The sequence below is a fragment of the Schistocerca piceifrons genome, chromosome 3, assembly GCF_021461385.2.
Source record: "Schistocerca piceifrons isolate TAMUIC-IGC-003096 chromosome 3, iqSchPice1.1, whole genome shotgun sequence".
NCBI lineage: Eukaryota > Metazoa > Arthropoda > Insecta > Orthoptera > Acrididae > Schistocerca > Schistocerca piceifrons.
This window is the reverse complement of record NC_060140.1, coordinates 187,179,182-187,196,304: the sequence shown is the minus strand read 5'-3', so window position 1 is coordinate 187,196,304 and position 17,123 is coordinate 187,179,182. Positions and strand designations below refer to the sequence as shown.

At 45.6% G+C, this 17,123-nt stretch overlaps 1 protein-coding gene and 1 non-coding gene across 2 annotated transcripts in view; one reads left to right on the top strand and one right to left on the bottom strand.

The window, feature by feature from the left end:
* Nucleotides 1-17,123, top strand: part of LOC124789425 (uncharacterized protein PF3D7_1120000-like) — a 271,283-nt gene that overhangs the window by 46,947 nt on the left and 207,213 nt on the right. The window lies entirely within an intron of this gene.
* On the bottom strand, nt 9,955-10,028 carry Trnai-uau. Its single transcript has one exon. It is a non-coding gene; the product is annotated as a tRNA-Ile (tRNA).

Sequence of the window (17,123 nt, the reverse complement as noted above, 5' to 3'; positions counted from 1 at the left end):
GCAATTACGCGCCAGCAATAAACAAAAGCTACACTAATTACACAAACTACAAGAAAAAATCAGAAGATTCCAGTGAGGTATCCTCGGCTAAGGGTCGACATATGAAACGTCCCCTTAGAAAAATTTTTGAATGATTGTGCTGATAAACCCCTTACGTTATATGATTTTCAAATTGCTGAGCATAACTGAACGTACTCAGACATTTCTCTCTTTACTTGTTCTGATCAACACTAAACTGAAACACAATATTTTAGCGCAACGCAGTCTGACTTTCAATAATCTCTACAAAAGAATGGCCCTGACTAACGACAACCTATACCTTTCATGAATCGCTTACCTGACAAAAATCTTCGTTACTCGAACTACTCAATACAGCGAGCGCCAATACTGCAAGCTGAATAAAAGATTCTAACTACTGAAGGCACTAACTACTGATAGGCATAGTTAGCAAATGAAAGATTTTGATAGAGAACAAACAATGTATTTACCTTAATAATATTCAAAAGTCATCATATTTATATCAGTTCATGATATACAGTATTACAAATTTACTGTCTCTGATGGACACACGTCCAGATCATCCGCTCTCAAAACTCTGCCATCTGTCTCCCCACACCCACCACTGCTGGCGGCTCACCTCCAACTGCGCAACGCTACGCGCTGTTCACATCCAACTGCCCATCACTATAATAGCGAATATTACAACAATGCCAACCAGCCACAGACTGCACATAGCACAGCCAGTGATTTTCATACATAGCGCTACGTGGCTTTACCAATATAAAAACCTAAACAGCCTACTTACACGCTGGCTACCAAAGTCCCCAGATGTGAACATTATTGAGCATATCTGGAAATCCTTGCAATGTGCTGTTCAGAAGAGATCTCCGCCCCGTCGTACTCTTACGGATTTATGGAGAACCCTACAGATTCATGGAGTCAGTTCCCTCCAGCACTACTTCAGACATTAGTCGAGTCCATGCCGCGTCGTTTAGCGGCACTTCTGCGTGCTCGCGGGGGCCCTACAAGATATTACGCAGGTGTACCAGTTTCTCTGGTTCTTCAGTGTATATTGTAGACAGTAACGGTCCTATCACACTTCCTTTGGGTACTCCGGAAATTACTTTCACATCTGTCGATTTTGTTCCATTAAGAGCGACGTGTTGTGTCTGTAAGGAAGTGTTGAATCCAGTCGCAAATCTGCTCCATGCTCGATAAGCTCGTATTTTTTTCACTAAACGGCAGTGCGGGACGGTGTCAAATGCCTTTCTGAAGTCAAGCAACACTGCATAAACCTGAGCGCCGTTGTCCGCTGCGCTGTGGATCTCATGGAGGTCCAGAGCGAGCTGAGTTTCGCAGGATCTCTGTTTGCGGAATCCATGTTGATTTTTATAGACGAGATTTTCCTTCTCCAAAAACGTCGTAATTCCTGAGCATAAAACATGTGCCATAATTCTACAATAGATTGACGTCAACGATGTAGATCTCTAATTGTGTGCATCTGTCCTATGGCCCTTCTTAAAAACGGGAATGACCTGCGATTTCTTCCTGTCGCTAGGTATCCTTCGTTGCTCAAGCGAGCTACGATAAATGACCGCTAGAAAGAGAGCAAGTTCTTTCACATACTCTTCGTAGATTCTTATAGGCATCTCATCTAATCCTGACGCCTTTCCACTACTAAGCGATTGTAGTTCTTTTTCTGTTCCGAGATCGGTTATCTCAATGTCTACCATTTCGACGTTCCTACGACGATTGAAAGGAGGTTACGAGCTTCCGCGGTGAAACAATTTCGGAAGACCGAATTCAGTATTCCGACTTTCTCTCTGTTATCGTCCCCTTCGGTGATAGTTTGGTCACTGAGTGAATGAACAGATAATTTTGACACTCTTACTGATTTTACATACGACCAAAACCTTGTAGGGTTTTTACTCAGATCAGTTGACAAAGTTATACTCTCAAAGTCATTGAACGCTTCTCTCATTGCTCCCCTTACGCTCATTTTTGCTTCGTTCAGCTTTTGTTTGTCAGCTAGGTTTCTGCTTCTCTTGAATCTTAGATGAAGTTCTCTTTGTTTACGTAGAAATTTTCTAACACAGCTGTTAAACCATGGTGGGTCTTTCCCATCCCTTAATCCCTTACACGGAACATACTTATCGAGGACATATTGCACGATTGCTTTGAATTTTTTCTATTTGTTTTCCACATCTTCGTCCTGATCGCCGAATATTTGATGTTCACTGCCCAGATACTCTGAAATTTGTATCCTGTCACTCTTGCTGAGCAAAAATATCTTCCTACCTTTCTTAACATTATATGTCAGACTTATTGTTATAGATGCTATCATAGCCTAATGAGCACTAATACTGTGGTGTCACCGCCAGACACCACACTTGCTGGGTGGTAGCCTTTAAATCGGCCGCGGTCCGTTAGTATACGTCGGACCCGCGTGTCGCCACTATCAGTGATTGCAGACCGAGCGCCGCCACACGGCAGATCTAGTCTAGAGAGACTCCCTAGCACTCGCCCCAGTTGTACAGCCGAGTTTGCTAGAGATGGTTCACTGTCTGCATACGCTCTCATTTGCAGAGACGACAGTTTGGCATAGCCTTCAGCTACGTCGTTTGCTACGAACTAGCAAGGTGCCATATTTAGTTACTATAATTACTATCTTCAAGAATGTATTCTGAACAGATAATATTGTGAATCATGTACCGTCAAGAGCGATGTTCATCATTAATGGATTAAAGTCAAGTATCAAACTAATTACGTCCGTTTTCTGAATTCTCATTCCTTGTCATGTTCCAGACCTCACGTCAGTGTAGTTGTTCTCTCCTCACCCCAGCCTGCGTGAGCTAAAACGCGTGCATTTCGGCCTCCATTCGTGACACGGTGATGGCTCTTCTGCTAACACAGAAGATGCCTTCCTCTGCGTTAAGTAATTTGATAAGGTCAAGTCTGTTTGTTGCCAGGAGGTCTAAGACGTTTTGCTCACGAGTTGGTTCTCTATCTGCTCAAAGTAATTTTAGGACAAGACATTCTGCGTCCTTGTATGTTATCTCTCATGCGACAGCGTTGGTCTGTCATTTTTCAGCAGGACAATGCTCCTCCACATGACACATGTCTCTATAAACAATATCTATGTGAGCAAGATTCCCAGATCTGTTCCCGATAGAACATGTGCGAGACCAGCATTCCCCAAGACCCACTATCCAGGATATTAAGGACCAGTTACAACTACTGTGGGCCAGTTTGCCTTAGGAGAGGACGTAACAGCTTTGTGGCACCCTTCCCAAAGGAATCAGTGTAAGTATCCAGACCAGAGGTAGTGCACTGTGATACTGGTAAGTGGCCTCATACTGCCAATTCTTAGTAAATTTGACTCCATATTGTAATCATTGAATTAACATCACATACCCTCTCAAGTCTGACAGCGTTTCCTACTACCGTTCTGGGTGCCCCAGTTTTTTGTCAGGCAGTGTGTATTATACACTCATGCTCATAAATTAAGGATAATTGCAGAATGTGGTGCCACACAACATGGCATTACACAAAACTGACGCTACTAGCATAGGCACTTAGGGAACACACACGACACAGATCTGTAAGTCCACGGCATTGGTGATAAGTTGAGAAAACAGTCACGAAACACATGTGCTACAAAACGCCACTGTTTCTTGTGCATGTACCACGACATCAATATAGGATATGATCACAATGCACAGGTACACAGGCCGCACAACGGGTTGGCATACTCTGGATTAGGTGGTCGAGCAGCTGCTGGGTTATAGCCTCCCATTCTTACACCAGTGCCTGTCGGAGCTCCTGAAGTGTTGTAGGGGTTTGAAGACGTGCAGCGATACATCGAAAGAAAGCATCCCAGACGTGCTTGATGGGGTTTAGTTCTGGAGAACAGGCAGGCCACTCCATTCGCCTGATATCTTCTGTTTCAAGGTACTAGTCCACGATGGCAGCTCGGTGGGGCCGTGCGTTATCACCCATCAAGAAGAAGGTGGGACCTTCTGCACCCTTGAAGAGGCGAACATACTGGTGCAAAATGACGTCCCGATACATCCGGCCTTTTATAGTTCCTCTGTCAAAGACATGCAGGGGTGTATGTGCACTCCACACCATCAAACCACGACCTCCATACAAGTCCCTTTCAAGGACATTGCCGCGCGGGATTAGCCGAGCGGTCTAAGGCGCTGCAGTCATGGACTGTGCGGCTGATCCCGGCGGAGGTTCGAGTCCTCCCTCAGGCATGAGTGTGAGTGTTTGTCCTTAGGATAGTTTAGGTTAAGTAGTATGTAAGCTTAGGGACTGATGACCTTAGCAGTTAAGTCCTATAAGATTTCACACACACTTTTTTTTTTTCAAGGACATTAAGGGGTTGGTATCTGATTCCTGGTTCACGCCAGATGAAAACCCAGCGAGAATCACTGTTCAGAATATACCTGAACTTGTCTGTGAACATAACCTGGGACCACCGTTCCAATGACCATGTACTGTGTTCTTGACACCAGGCTTTACGGGCCTTCCTGTGACCAGGATCAGTGGAATGCTCCTTGCACGTCTCCGGGCAAATAAACCATGTCTGTTCAGTCGTCTGCAGACTGTGTGTGTGGAGACAACTGTTCCAGTGGCTGCGGTAAGGTCCCTAGCAAGGCTACCTGCGGTACTCCGTGGCCGTCTACGGGCACTGATGGTGAGATATCGGTCTTCTTGTGGTGTTGTACACTGTGGATGTCCCGTACTTTAGCGCCTGGACACGTTTCCTGTCTGCTGGAATCGTTGCCATAATCCTGAGATCACACTTTGTGGCACACGGAGAGCCCGTGCTACGACCTGCTGTGTTTGACCAGCCTCCAGTCGCCCTAGTATTCTATCCCTCATAACGTAATCAATGTGTGTTCTTTGAGCCATTTTCAACACACAACCACCATTAGCACGTCTGGAAACGTCTCCACACTCGCTGCACCGTACTCTGACATGCACCAACACACCTCTGCCTATGTGGAATGCTGCCAGCGCCACCGTGCGACGACCGCAGGTCAAATGGACCCCATGGCCATACCCCGAGGTGATTGGAACCCGCAAACCGCCCACCTGAGGTATGAGCATTATCCTTAATTTATGAGCATGAGTGTATTTTTACGGTCGGGCAGTGTCTGTTTTTTACAGAGTCTGTACAGTTCAATGTAAAGTTGCTTCGGACGTGCGTGCATGTCCGGAGGAACATTGCATCGAACTATACCGACTCTGTAAAATACAGACATTGCCCTACTGTATTTCATGTCAAAGCAAGGCAGTCTGACGAGCAAAAACAAGGTCTCTCCCTTTGCGGGAATCATATGATTTGTAAGTAAGCACAATGGGTCGTAGACAGTAGGACATTTCGAAATCTGGGTGTGGCCGTGAGTCATGCAAGAATAGCGAAGGCGGTTAAGGCGACCACTCTCGTAAACTAGGAAATCCGGGGTTCGAGTCCCGGTTTGGCATAAATTTTGGTCTGCTGCTGGTAAATCGTATAGCTGGTGAAGAGCCGTATTCGCAATTTGCGAATACATTTGATAATATTATATTTATGTTTTTTGTCAGTATGGCCAGAAATGTGTCAGTTTCATACCGTAAAAACAAAAATTATCTATAAGATATTGGTTTCTCTACGCCCCGCTTGAGACACACAATCGAAATGTTAAAAAACTTCCTGGATGTGCTGTGAATTCTCGTGTGTGATGGGTGCTAATTTCTGCGACAGTGCTGAAATACGTAAGTACGGTGTACTTCTCAGCTTTGCCGTCCATGTGAGTCAGGCTTCGTGACACTAACAGAATTGAAAATTACCGGGTCAGTTGACAGCTGGAATGTGTTCTGGCAACTGTAGCACAGGACGTCATTGCTGTGGAGCGGCTCAATCGATCGCAGCTGTTTTGTGTACATCGCAGTAGGCGGTTGACGGCCAGGAGCGATTACTATCGAGCTCTGGTCCGTCACTCCACCGCAAGGCTACCAATTCCACGAGTTTTCCCTAAACAATTCCCACCTGTCACAGCAAGCACTGAGATCACTATTAGAAAACGATGAAAAATGACAACTGGGCACTCGTCCTTCAGTACTTGCTGCAATCTGTGTCCAGCACTTTGTAACAGTAAATTGAAGGTCGAAACAAAGAGCTTATGCATGGAAGAAAAAGTGCTTTTTAAGCCAGAAGTTCGCATGTAGATGCAATTTTTGCTTTGAAACAGCTTCTGGAAAAATGTAAAATGTATAACACAGAGTTTCGCATGACATTTGTAGACTTCCAAAAAGCTTTTCATAATGTAACAAAAAATTATTTTTAGGCAGCGGGGAAAGAGAAACCATATCTTCTACCCCAATAGCAACACGTTAAAGTCTCTACCGTAACAAATCGACACTACGAGCTCTGTGTTGTCACCTACCAACAGCTTCTACAGCTAGCAAGAGATATGGGCAGTTTTACTATAGGGCTAAATATTATTTTATGCGGCAACAGATATTATTGATTTTATTTTATCTGCTTATGGCTACACCAATACATTCAGTTGAGACTTCCAGGCCTAAGTTTACACAAATAGCTGAGATTTCACTGACAGTTTCTAAACAAGCAAAATAAAGACACACACACACACACACACACACACACACACACACACACACACACATACTGAACAACAATATTTTAATGCCACCTATACTACTTGATAAATAAAATTAAGACCCCAGAAAGGGAAGAGGAAACAAAATGAAACTTCACAAGCTGAGGTGGTATGTAATGTTATTTTGGTGATTAAAAAATCGAGTGAAATTTACAAAGAACATGGCATTATGAACCTACTTATCAGAATGACGTTGCACCCCTTCTGGCCAGGATGCACGCAGTGATAAGCGTGAGAAGGCTGTCAGAAAACCGTTATTTCCTCTCTTGAGGCAGAATGGACCACAGCTGTTGTAACTGGCCCCTAGTATCATCGATATTGCCACAGGGATAGAATTGACTTCGGAGCAAGATCCACACATACTCTACCAGGCACAGACATGGGGATCTTACTGGCCACTGCAATATCTCAATAGCAAGCAGACAGTTCAGAGAGGCACATATCCTGCATAGATGAGCACTGTCCTGTTGAAAAATGGTTCCACGATAATGTCGCACGGGAGGTAACACATAAGGGCTCAGGACGTCCATGAAGTAACATTGTGTCGTCAGAGATCCCACCGTCACTAACGCCTGTGGCGTGAAGTCCTACCCAATGACTCATCACGCCAGGATACCAGGAGTAATATCGCTGTGTCTCTCCATAACAGTTGCAGAAAGGGACCTCTTCACTGGTCGGCGCCATAGTCGCCGACGATGGTCGTCTGGGGTAACGCAAAACCGCGATCCATTGCTGAACGCAGCCTATCAACATTCCTCGTTCCTGGTCACGGCACCACTCCAAACGCAATTGTGGTGTAGATGAATTACAATGAAGCGCCAAAGAAAGTCGTACAGCTATGCGTATTCAAATACGGAGATATGTAAACAGGCAGAATACGGCGCTGCGGTCAGCAACGCCTATGACAGAAGTGCAACTCCTCCGCAAATTGCTGCAGACTTCAGTGCTGGGCACCAACAGGTATCAGCGTGCGAACCATTCAACGAAACATCATCGATATGGGCTTTCTGAATCGAAGGCCCAAACGTGTACCTTGAGGACTGCACGACACAAAGCTTTACGCCTCGCCTGGGTCTGTCAACACCGACGTTGGAGTGTTGATGTCTGGGAGCATGTTGCCTGTTCGGACGAGACTCGTTTCAAATTGTATCGAGCGGATGGACTTGTACGAGTATGGAGACAACCTCATGAATCCAAGGACCCTTCATGTCAGCAGGGGACCGTTCAAGATGGTGGAGGCTCTGTAATGGTGCGGGGCGTGTGCAGTTGGAGTGATATGGGGCTCCTGATACGTCTAGATTGACAGGTGACATGTACGAAGCATGCTGTTTGATCACCTGTATCTATTCATGCCCATTGTGCATTCTGACGGGCAATTCCAGCAATGCGACACCCCACACATGCAGAATTGCTACAGAGTGTCTCCAGGAACACTCTTCTGAGTTTAAGCACTTCCGATGGCCACAAAACTCCCAGACATGAACATTACTGAGCATATCTGGGATGCCTTGAAACGTGCTGTTCAGAAGAATCTCCATCCCCTCGTACTCTTATGGATTTATGGACAGCCTTGCAGGATTCATGGTGTCAATTCCCTACAGCACTACGTCAGACATTAGTCGAGTCCATGGCACTTTTGCGTGCTCGCGGGGGTGCTACACGATATTAGGAAGGTGTGCCAGTTTCTTTGGCTCTTCAGTATATGTCTGATCTTGCGGTCAATGGAGGAAATGAGGTGTTCCTCCAGTTTCTTGTCTGTTCTGATTCTCTGAGCGTCCTACACTCTCTCCAAAGTTTGTACCCAGCAGATAAAGTACTCCATAATATCCAGTACGCTCTCCTGCAACTGCAACGTCTGGGGAAGGAGGTGTCATTCTGCTGGGTACCAGGGCACATGGGTATTGCAAGGAACTAAAGGGCGAATCTAGCTGCCAATGAGTCGTCTAATGATCCTCAGTTATTTCAGTGTACCATCCCCCCGCATGCTACGACCTCGCTGTTGAAGTGCAGAGTCATACGTCAATGAGAAACGAGTGGGTGGAAGTGACCTACAGTTAGGTCCGTGTAGTGAAGCCAACAACTCAGCCGTGGTCTACCTCCTTCCAGTCAAGTCTTCGGGACGAGGTCCTACTTACTCGTCTTCGCATTGGCCACAGCCCTGTGACGCATGGCTTCTTACTTCGGCGAGAGGACCCTTAAAAGTGTGATGCTTCTGACGTGCAGATCACTGTGCGCCACATTTTATTAGTGTGATATTTTCCGACCAGGGGCCGCGGAAGATTTGCCGACGGATCTTCTCTCTATTTGTACTAACGCTCAAACGAATGTGGTTCGAGTTTTGAAGTTTTGTGCACTGTCCAACATCTTTCCAAAGATTTTAGGGAGATGGTTTTAATGCGTGAACCCAAGTTTTTCTAAGTGGTCAGCCAGTCACAGTTCCCTACGCTTTTCTTTTAGCTCATGTATGTTTTGTTTTCTCTGTCTTTTAATTTCATGCATATCTACTTTCCCTCTTTCTTAGCTGTTTTAGCGCATGTGAGATAGAGTGATTGTGTGGTCGTTTCGAATGCATGATTGTGCAGCAATTTTAGAGTTTACCTCCACTTTCGTTTGTTGTAATGAGTGTAAGGGTGCTGATGACCTCGCCGTTGAACGCCCGTAAGATCCAAACAGACACACACCCTGTGCTGTTAACTGCAGACCACGCATGGGACGGTGGTGGCCAGGCATGGTCGAGTCGGAACTTGACGACGTGTGTGCCCACCCTCAGATCCCAACGCAGTCCAACATCGGCACAATGTCGTATCCGAAAGCTCCACGAACCTGTATGTTGCCCGATTTGACGAACCGGGCAAATGGAAACCACAATGAGGCCCTTTCCAAATTCTGTCAGATGTTGATAACGCTGTCTCACCCGCGCACGCGGTATCTCCGTGTCCTTCACAATAATCTCTCAATATCTGTCACTGTTTACGCCCCTTACATATCCTATCTGGCCTATTTATTCTAAATACGGACAACAGTAGTGCTGTCTGGTGGTGGTATTACCAGCCACAGAGAATTGCAACTCGAATCATTTACATATATGCTGACAGTGGGTTAGTGAACGAATTTACAATGACATCTGACAATGTTGATTGGGTGCTTAACTTTTTCGGCAGTAGTGTTCGAGTATTAACTGGTGTACCACGATCAAGTTATGATTGAAATTGCAATGAAATGAACACCCTTAGCTGCTTACAGGCGTTGACATACGTCAACGGGGACAGCTGAAAATGTATGCCCCGACCGGGACTCGAACCCAGGATCTCCTGCTTATATGGCAGACGCTCTATCCACCTGAGCCACCGAGGACACAGAGGATAGCGCGACTGCAGGGATTTATCTCTGGCACGCCTCCCGCAAACCCACATTCTCAACGTATTGTCCCGCACTACATTCTTAGTGCCCCCGCCCATTATACTCATTACTCGCGGCGCGTTGCCGATTCCCGTAAGAGTTCGGGCACTGTTTGTGCATTCGCACTGAAGAAGAAGACGGTCAAGTGGCCAGTGAGCCTTACCATCTTAGTATATATATAGTTAGGGCTCACCGGCCACTTGAGCGTCTTCTTCTTCAGTGTGAATGCACAAACAGTGTCCGAACTCTTACGGGAATCGGCAACGCGCCGCGAGTAATGTATAATGGGCGGGGGCACTAAGAATGTAGTGCGGGACAATACGTTGAGAATGTGGGTTTGCGGGAGGCGTGCCAGAGATAAATCCCTGCAGTCGCGCTATCCTCTGTGTCCTCGGTGGCTCAGATGGATGCCGGCACGGTAGCTCAGCGTGTTCGGTCAGGGGGTTAGCTGCCCTCTGTAATAAAAAAAACTGAGTTAACGGATCAACAACGAACTTAAACGGATGTCTTACGACGTCCGCCACGAGCAGATGCAACGAGCAAAAGTGAACAAAATGAGACTCAACAAAAAAAAAAAGAAGAGATGGATAGAGCGTCTGCCATGTAAGCAGGAGATCCCGGGTTCGAGTCCCGGTCGGGGCACACATTTTCATCTGTCCCCGTTGACGTATGTCAACGCCTTTAAGCAGCTACGGATGTTCATTTCATTGTAATTTCATTCTAATCAGCTGCATGGTCACCGATGGTATCTGTCCGAAAGAACAGATACCATCGTAGTATATACAAGTTATGATTACCTACGATCGCGCGCTGAAAATAATGCCCTCCGAATTTTTTATGCGAACACTCAAAGCTTTTCAAATAAAACGAACGGTGTTAATATTATACACCATTATTCTTCATGTCCACATATTTATTTCCGAACATAGTTACCCTTGCGACGAACAGATTTCCCCCAACGACAGAACAGTTTGTTGATACCGTCACTGTAGAATGTTTGACTTTGTTCATGGAGCCACAACATCACATCTGTTTGCATCGCTTTATCACTGTCAAAGTGAAGTCCTCGAAGATGTTTTTTAAGTTTTGGACACATGAAAATCGGATAGGGCCAAGTAGGGACTGTATAGAGGATAATCGATGACAGTGAACGCCAGGCTTTGGATTCTTGCAGATGTCGCGGCGCTCGTGTGTTGTCAGACATTGTCATGATGAAGGAGAGGGTGGTCCATGTATGGACGAATTCTTCGAATTCGTACTTCCCGTTTTGTGGGGGTGTACCACGCTGTTTGTCACGCGCCGACGTACTTTCATTACACACTGTTATGGTAAACGTTACATTTCGGATCCCTCTGGCGGCAAAGGGTTGCAACTTGCGTCAGCGAAGCGCAGAAGTCGACGGAGTAATATGACATGTAAAACCTCAACCGATATTTAGAACAGAATAGAAAAATACGGAGGCGTTACTTTTGAGCACGCCCTCGTACATTCACAGTTGTCTTGAGTAGCGACACAACAGAGATAATGAAATTACAATGAAATCCAGACCATTAGCTGCTTACAGGCGTTGATAAATATCAACGGGGACAGTTGAAAATGTGTGCTCCGACCGGGACTCGAACCCGTGATCTCCTGCTTGCATGGTGACGCTCTATCCGACTGACCCATCTTTTTTTTATGGTTCAAATGGCTCTTTTTTATTATTGTTATTTTTAATCTCATTTTGTTCGTTTTTGTTCGTTGTATCTACTCTGGGCGGACGTCGAAACACACCCGTTTCAGTTCGTTGTTGATCCATTAACTCAGTTTTTTTTGTTACAGAGGGTAGCTAACCCTCTGACCGAACACGCTGAGCTACCGTGCCGGCGTGGAGCCATCGACGACACAAAGTATAGAGCGACTGCAGGGACATATCTCTGGTACACTCCCTGTGAGACCCACATTTCCAACTTGCTGTCCGAAAGAACAGATACCATCTTCATACAAATAAGGCTTACCGGCCAGTGATCTTCTTCAGTGCGGATGCACTCACATTGCTCAAAAATCTTACGGGAATCGGTAGATTGAATGCCGCGAGTAGTGAGACGCTTGCAGCAACCGCAAATTAAAATTCACGCTTTGTGCTTAAATTAATTTCCTTATGTATTTATGTTAAATCGCGAGTGCTGACCAGTGTATGACTTACTTTCTTTTTACTCTTCATGGCTTTGTATGAACCAGTTTCACTGGGGTCGGTAGACAGATACAGAGAACTCTAGGCCTTTGTCTCTGACGTCATTCTGTTGTAGAATTTTAGAATGTGTTTTATGCTCGCATAATATGACATCTCGGGAGAACGATTATCTCCTTTGTAGGAATCAACATGAGTTATGAAAATACCGATCGTGTGAAACGTAGCTCGCCCCGGTCGTCCATGCCGAAAGCAGTAGACACTGGTGTTCCTTGACTTCCGGAAGGCATCCGATACCCTTCCACATTGCTAACTGATGAACAGAATATGTGCCTACGGAATATCAGACCAGCTGTGCGATTGCATTGAAGCGTTTCTAGCAAACAGTACCTGCCATTCTTGGAGGAGAGACATCTTCAGACGTAAAAGTAGCCTCGGACATACACCAAGGCAATGTTAGAGGACCATGACTTTTCACAACATGACCTAGTGGGCAATGTCAGAAGTTCTGGGAGGCTTTTCGCGGATAACGCTGTTGTATACGGAAAAGTCGAAACGCTAGAAAATTGTACCGAAATGCAAAAATCTCTGCAGAGGACCGACGCATGGTACAGGGATTGACAAGTGACCCACAACACAAACATATGTAACGTATTGCGCATGATAATACGATTGTAGAACAAAAACTAGAAACAATAACAGCCACAAAACTATCTAGAAGTATGCGTACTGAGCAACTTAAATTGAAGCGACCACATAGAACTAATCACAGGTAAGACTGATGCTAGAAATTCATTGTAAGAATCCTCAGGAAGTGTAATCCACTCACAAAGAAGGTACCTTACGAAACACACGTTCGAGGAATATCTTATATCGCTCGTCAGTCTGAAATTCGTACAACATAGGATTCATAGAGGAAATAGTGAAGATCCAAACATGAGTAGCGCGTTTCGTCACAGGTAAATTTAGCAAACACGAAAGCGGCACTGAGATGCTCAGCCAACTCAAGTGGCAGACGCTGCAAGGGATGTCTTCTGCACCAAGAAGTGGTTTTACTGTTAAAATTCCGAGAAGCGCACTTTCCGTGAAAGGTCAGTGAGTATACTGCTTCCACTCACGTAGTATAATCTCACGAAAGAACCACTGAAGTGAAAGGAGGGAGATTAGAGCTCATGTGAACGGTTACCAACAACAGTTCTTCTCGAAAACATTCGCGATTTTAAAGAGGAAAGAGGAGAATGCTAGTGGTGCGCAAAGTACCTCCCGCCACAGACTGCATGATTGCGGAGTATAGATGTAGATGTATATGAAAAGATATGGCTACGGACTGTGGCTGTTGCTGGATCGTGATGGAGAAGGTGACAGTTGTTTGCGAAGTGCTGTTAAGTTGCGCTGGTAAACTGTCGACAGTCTTCTTGTTGCCGCTGCGAATTTCACCGATGAAGAAGGGTCAAGGATGATAGAGGAAGATAGCGGAGGAAGTAAGATTAGAAAGTACTATGTGGAACCGTCAAAAGTAAGGGTGCAACAATGATGGACAAATTTGGGACAGAGATTGATAATAAAGAGACTCTTAAGATAGTGTGGAAGGAATACTTCGGGCACGTGCTAACTCAGAACGGATTTGGAAATGAGGATAATAGGCTAAAGCAGGCAGAAGTAAACTCTGAGGGGAAAAGGACTTTACATGGAAAGAAATGGAAATGGCGCTGGACAAGATGAACGGCACGAGGTATGAACGAAGTAAGCGTCGAAATGGCAGCATAGAGGTTGAAAAACGGTGGGTGTATCGTCTGATGACCGTGTTGTCGATTGAGAAGAAGATTGGAAGAGGGCACTAATTGTCCCTATATTCAAGAAAGAGAACAGGAAGGATTGTAGAACCTACAGGAGAATCACACTATATCTTACTGTGCCAAGGTATATGAAAAGATCGTGGAGCATAGAATCTGAACAAGGTCCGAGAAAAACAGAGAGGAACAGCATAGTCTCAGATCTTGGAGACCTCATATTTGCAGCGAGCGCCACTATGAATTTGGGGAAGACCTTGTCATGGTCTTTCTCGATATAGAACAGGCATTTGATAGCCTCTGTAGAATAATGGTCTGGAAGGTACTAGGAAAGAAAGGAGCGGAAAAAGAGAGAGCAAGCAGAGTGGAGGAGATGTACTGTGGAATTCTGAGTTTTAGAAAGTGGGAAATGAAGAGACGGATTGGTTCCAGCAAACAAGTGTTGTGAAGCAGAGCAGTGCATTGTGAAATTTAAAATTTTCCCGGCGAATTAAATATACGAAAAGATTTCGGGATTGCTGCTGGTCGTGAACTTCACTCCACGATATTTCAACTGGACACCTGCCGGTCACCTACAGGTCAGCCATCGATGATTGATGAAGACGCTCTTCGCTCCACCTTATATAACGTGCTGATAGTATTGCCGTGCATGCGTCCTCTTATTATATTCTTATGCCCCCCTTTTTTATCGCTTTTTATGTGTGTCTCTTCATCTTTTTATGAGAACTGTCGTTCGGCTGAAGAGCGGCTGCGCATATGGGGCTATGGGTCTGGGGAATGAAATCACAATAAAGAAAAAAAAAGCGTCTTCGTCAGTGCTCGAACACTCACCTGAAGATGACTGGCAGGTGTACAGTTGAAATATAATGGGCTGTAGTTTACGATGACCGGCTGCAATTCCAAAATCTCTTTGAACAGGGTATCTCCACTTTATTGTCGTCTTTGATGAATAATGAGTAAGGTGGCAGAAAAAAACTGGAGAAGACAAGACGAAAGCAATGGTGTTCGCATATGACTTAATGATCTGAGGAAACAGAGATTCAGGAACAGCTGCGTGCTTGTGAAGAAACTGTGAGACAGTATGACATGAAATTTAATGTAAACAAATCTGAGATCCTCATTACTATTAGAAAGAAAGATAAACCAACTAGCGGAATAAGGGTTGTAGGTGAACAGTTGAAAGAGGTGGAAAGTGTCTAGTACTTGGGAAATGTGATAGAGGAAAATGGAAGCAATGAGAAAGAAATCAGCGAGCGTGACCGACAGGCAGAAGAATTCCTGTGAATTGTTAACAGCCTGCTTTGGAACAAAGATGTCCCACAAAAAGCAAAGAAGTAACATTTGGAAGTTACTACAATCGCATTGCTGACCTATGTGTCTGAACTATGGGTAATGAAGAAAAAGATGCTTGAAGACAGACGCAAACCAGTCCCCGCATTTGCTTCATGGCCAGTTCTAATAATTGCTTTATGTCAAGTTAGTTTTTCTCCTGGGGTGGTGGAGGGGGCGGAGGGCACTATAGTTTGATAACCACAAAAATGTCCGTTTCTATTGTTCTTGTGTACAGAGCACACCAGAACAATCCAGAACGAGTTTGCAAGTCTCTCGCTGCAGCGCAGTTCGAGGAACCTACAGCTGCCCTCTTCGCACAGCTGACGAAGAGTGTAGTTTAGGCCCTCCATTCGGCTCCAGACCAGAAGGCCCCGATCAGTTCTCGGAGTTCTTATCGACAGCTACACTGAGCCCCGAGGAGTGAGGCTAGCTGTAAACTCCCATTAATCTCCAACAAGACGCTAGAGTGGTGTCAGATACCAAGCGACAAATTCAGTTGGCGCCGACGTGAGCAACCAATTGCAGATTACAGACAAATGAAATGAAGTTCCTCAGAAGTAGGTGGGAGTAAGAAGGAGAGTCAAAGTGAGGAATGAAGGGTAAGGGAATTAATGAAAGGGGAACCCTTGCAGAGCATGATAGCAAACATCAAGTCTAAGATGGTATGGGCACTTAAAGAGAATGGAAAACAATAGAATTCCCAAGAAGATACATGAAATGGAGATACGAAGGAGAGGAAGACCATGGGATGGACGGCTGAAACGTGAGAAGACCAAGGGATAGACGGCTGAAACGTGAGGAGGAATGTGTTGAAAAAACCTTCGAGGACTAGATAAGAATGAATATAAAAAGACTGTGGAAAAAAGGACGATATGGCGAGGCTTATGTTCCAGATAGACCCAGCTTGGGCCTGGAAACTATTCAAGATGATGATGATGACGGAGTGGAAGGGCGGTCTTGTAAACACGCCGCGAAGCTTACCTGCAAGACCTGTTGCTGACGTGACTATCCATCCCAAGCTGTCACCCATTGTTGACTACTGGGTCGCAGCTGCTGAGCGGAGAAGTCTTTATTTATGTGGCAAATGTGCGAATGGCTAGCCCCTGGGACTGAGGCACTGCCTTTCTCTTATAATGAGGCAGATACAGCGGTCCTTGGAACGAAAGGACTAGGAGGAGGAGGATATTGGTGTTTAACGTCCCGTCGACAACGAGGTCATTAGAGACAGAGCACAAGCTCGGATTAGGGAAGGATGGGAAAGGAAGTCGGCCGTGCCCTTTCAAAGGAACCATCCCGGCATTTGCCTGGAGTGATCTAGGGAAATCACGGAAAACCTAAATCAGGATGGCCGGACGCGGGATTGAACCGTCGTCCTCCCGAATGCGAGTCCAGTGTGCTAACCACTGCGCCACCTCGCTCGGTGAAAGGACTAGTTGTTGGAAGTAGTTCGAATGTTGGACTCATGATGACCCGCCCTTAAAGAACCAAATTTCCACTCGGTGTGTACTCTGGGAGGAAATATCCACCAGGGGCAAGCGGCTTTCGCGGGAGCAATTGAGAGAGCACCTTACATTCAGCTGCAATTGGTTGCTCACGTCGGCACCAATTGCGTTTGTCGCCTGGTATCTGACACCACTCTCGCTTCTTTCTGGAGACTAAAGGTAATAGTCAAGACAGCTAGCCTCACTCCTCGGAGCTCAGTGTAGCTGTCGATAAGAACTCCGAGAACTGATCGGGGCCTTCTGGTCTGGAGCCGAA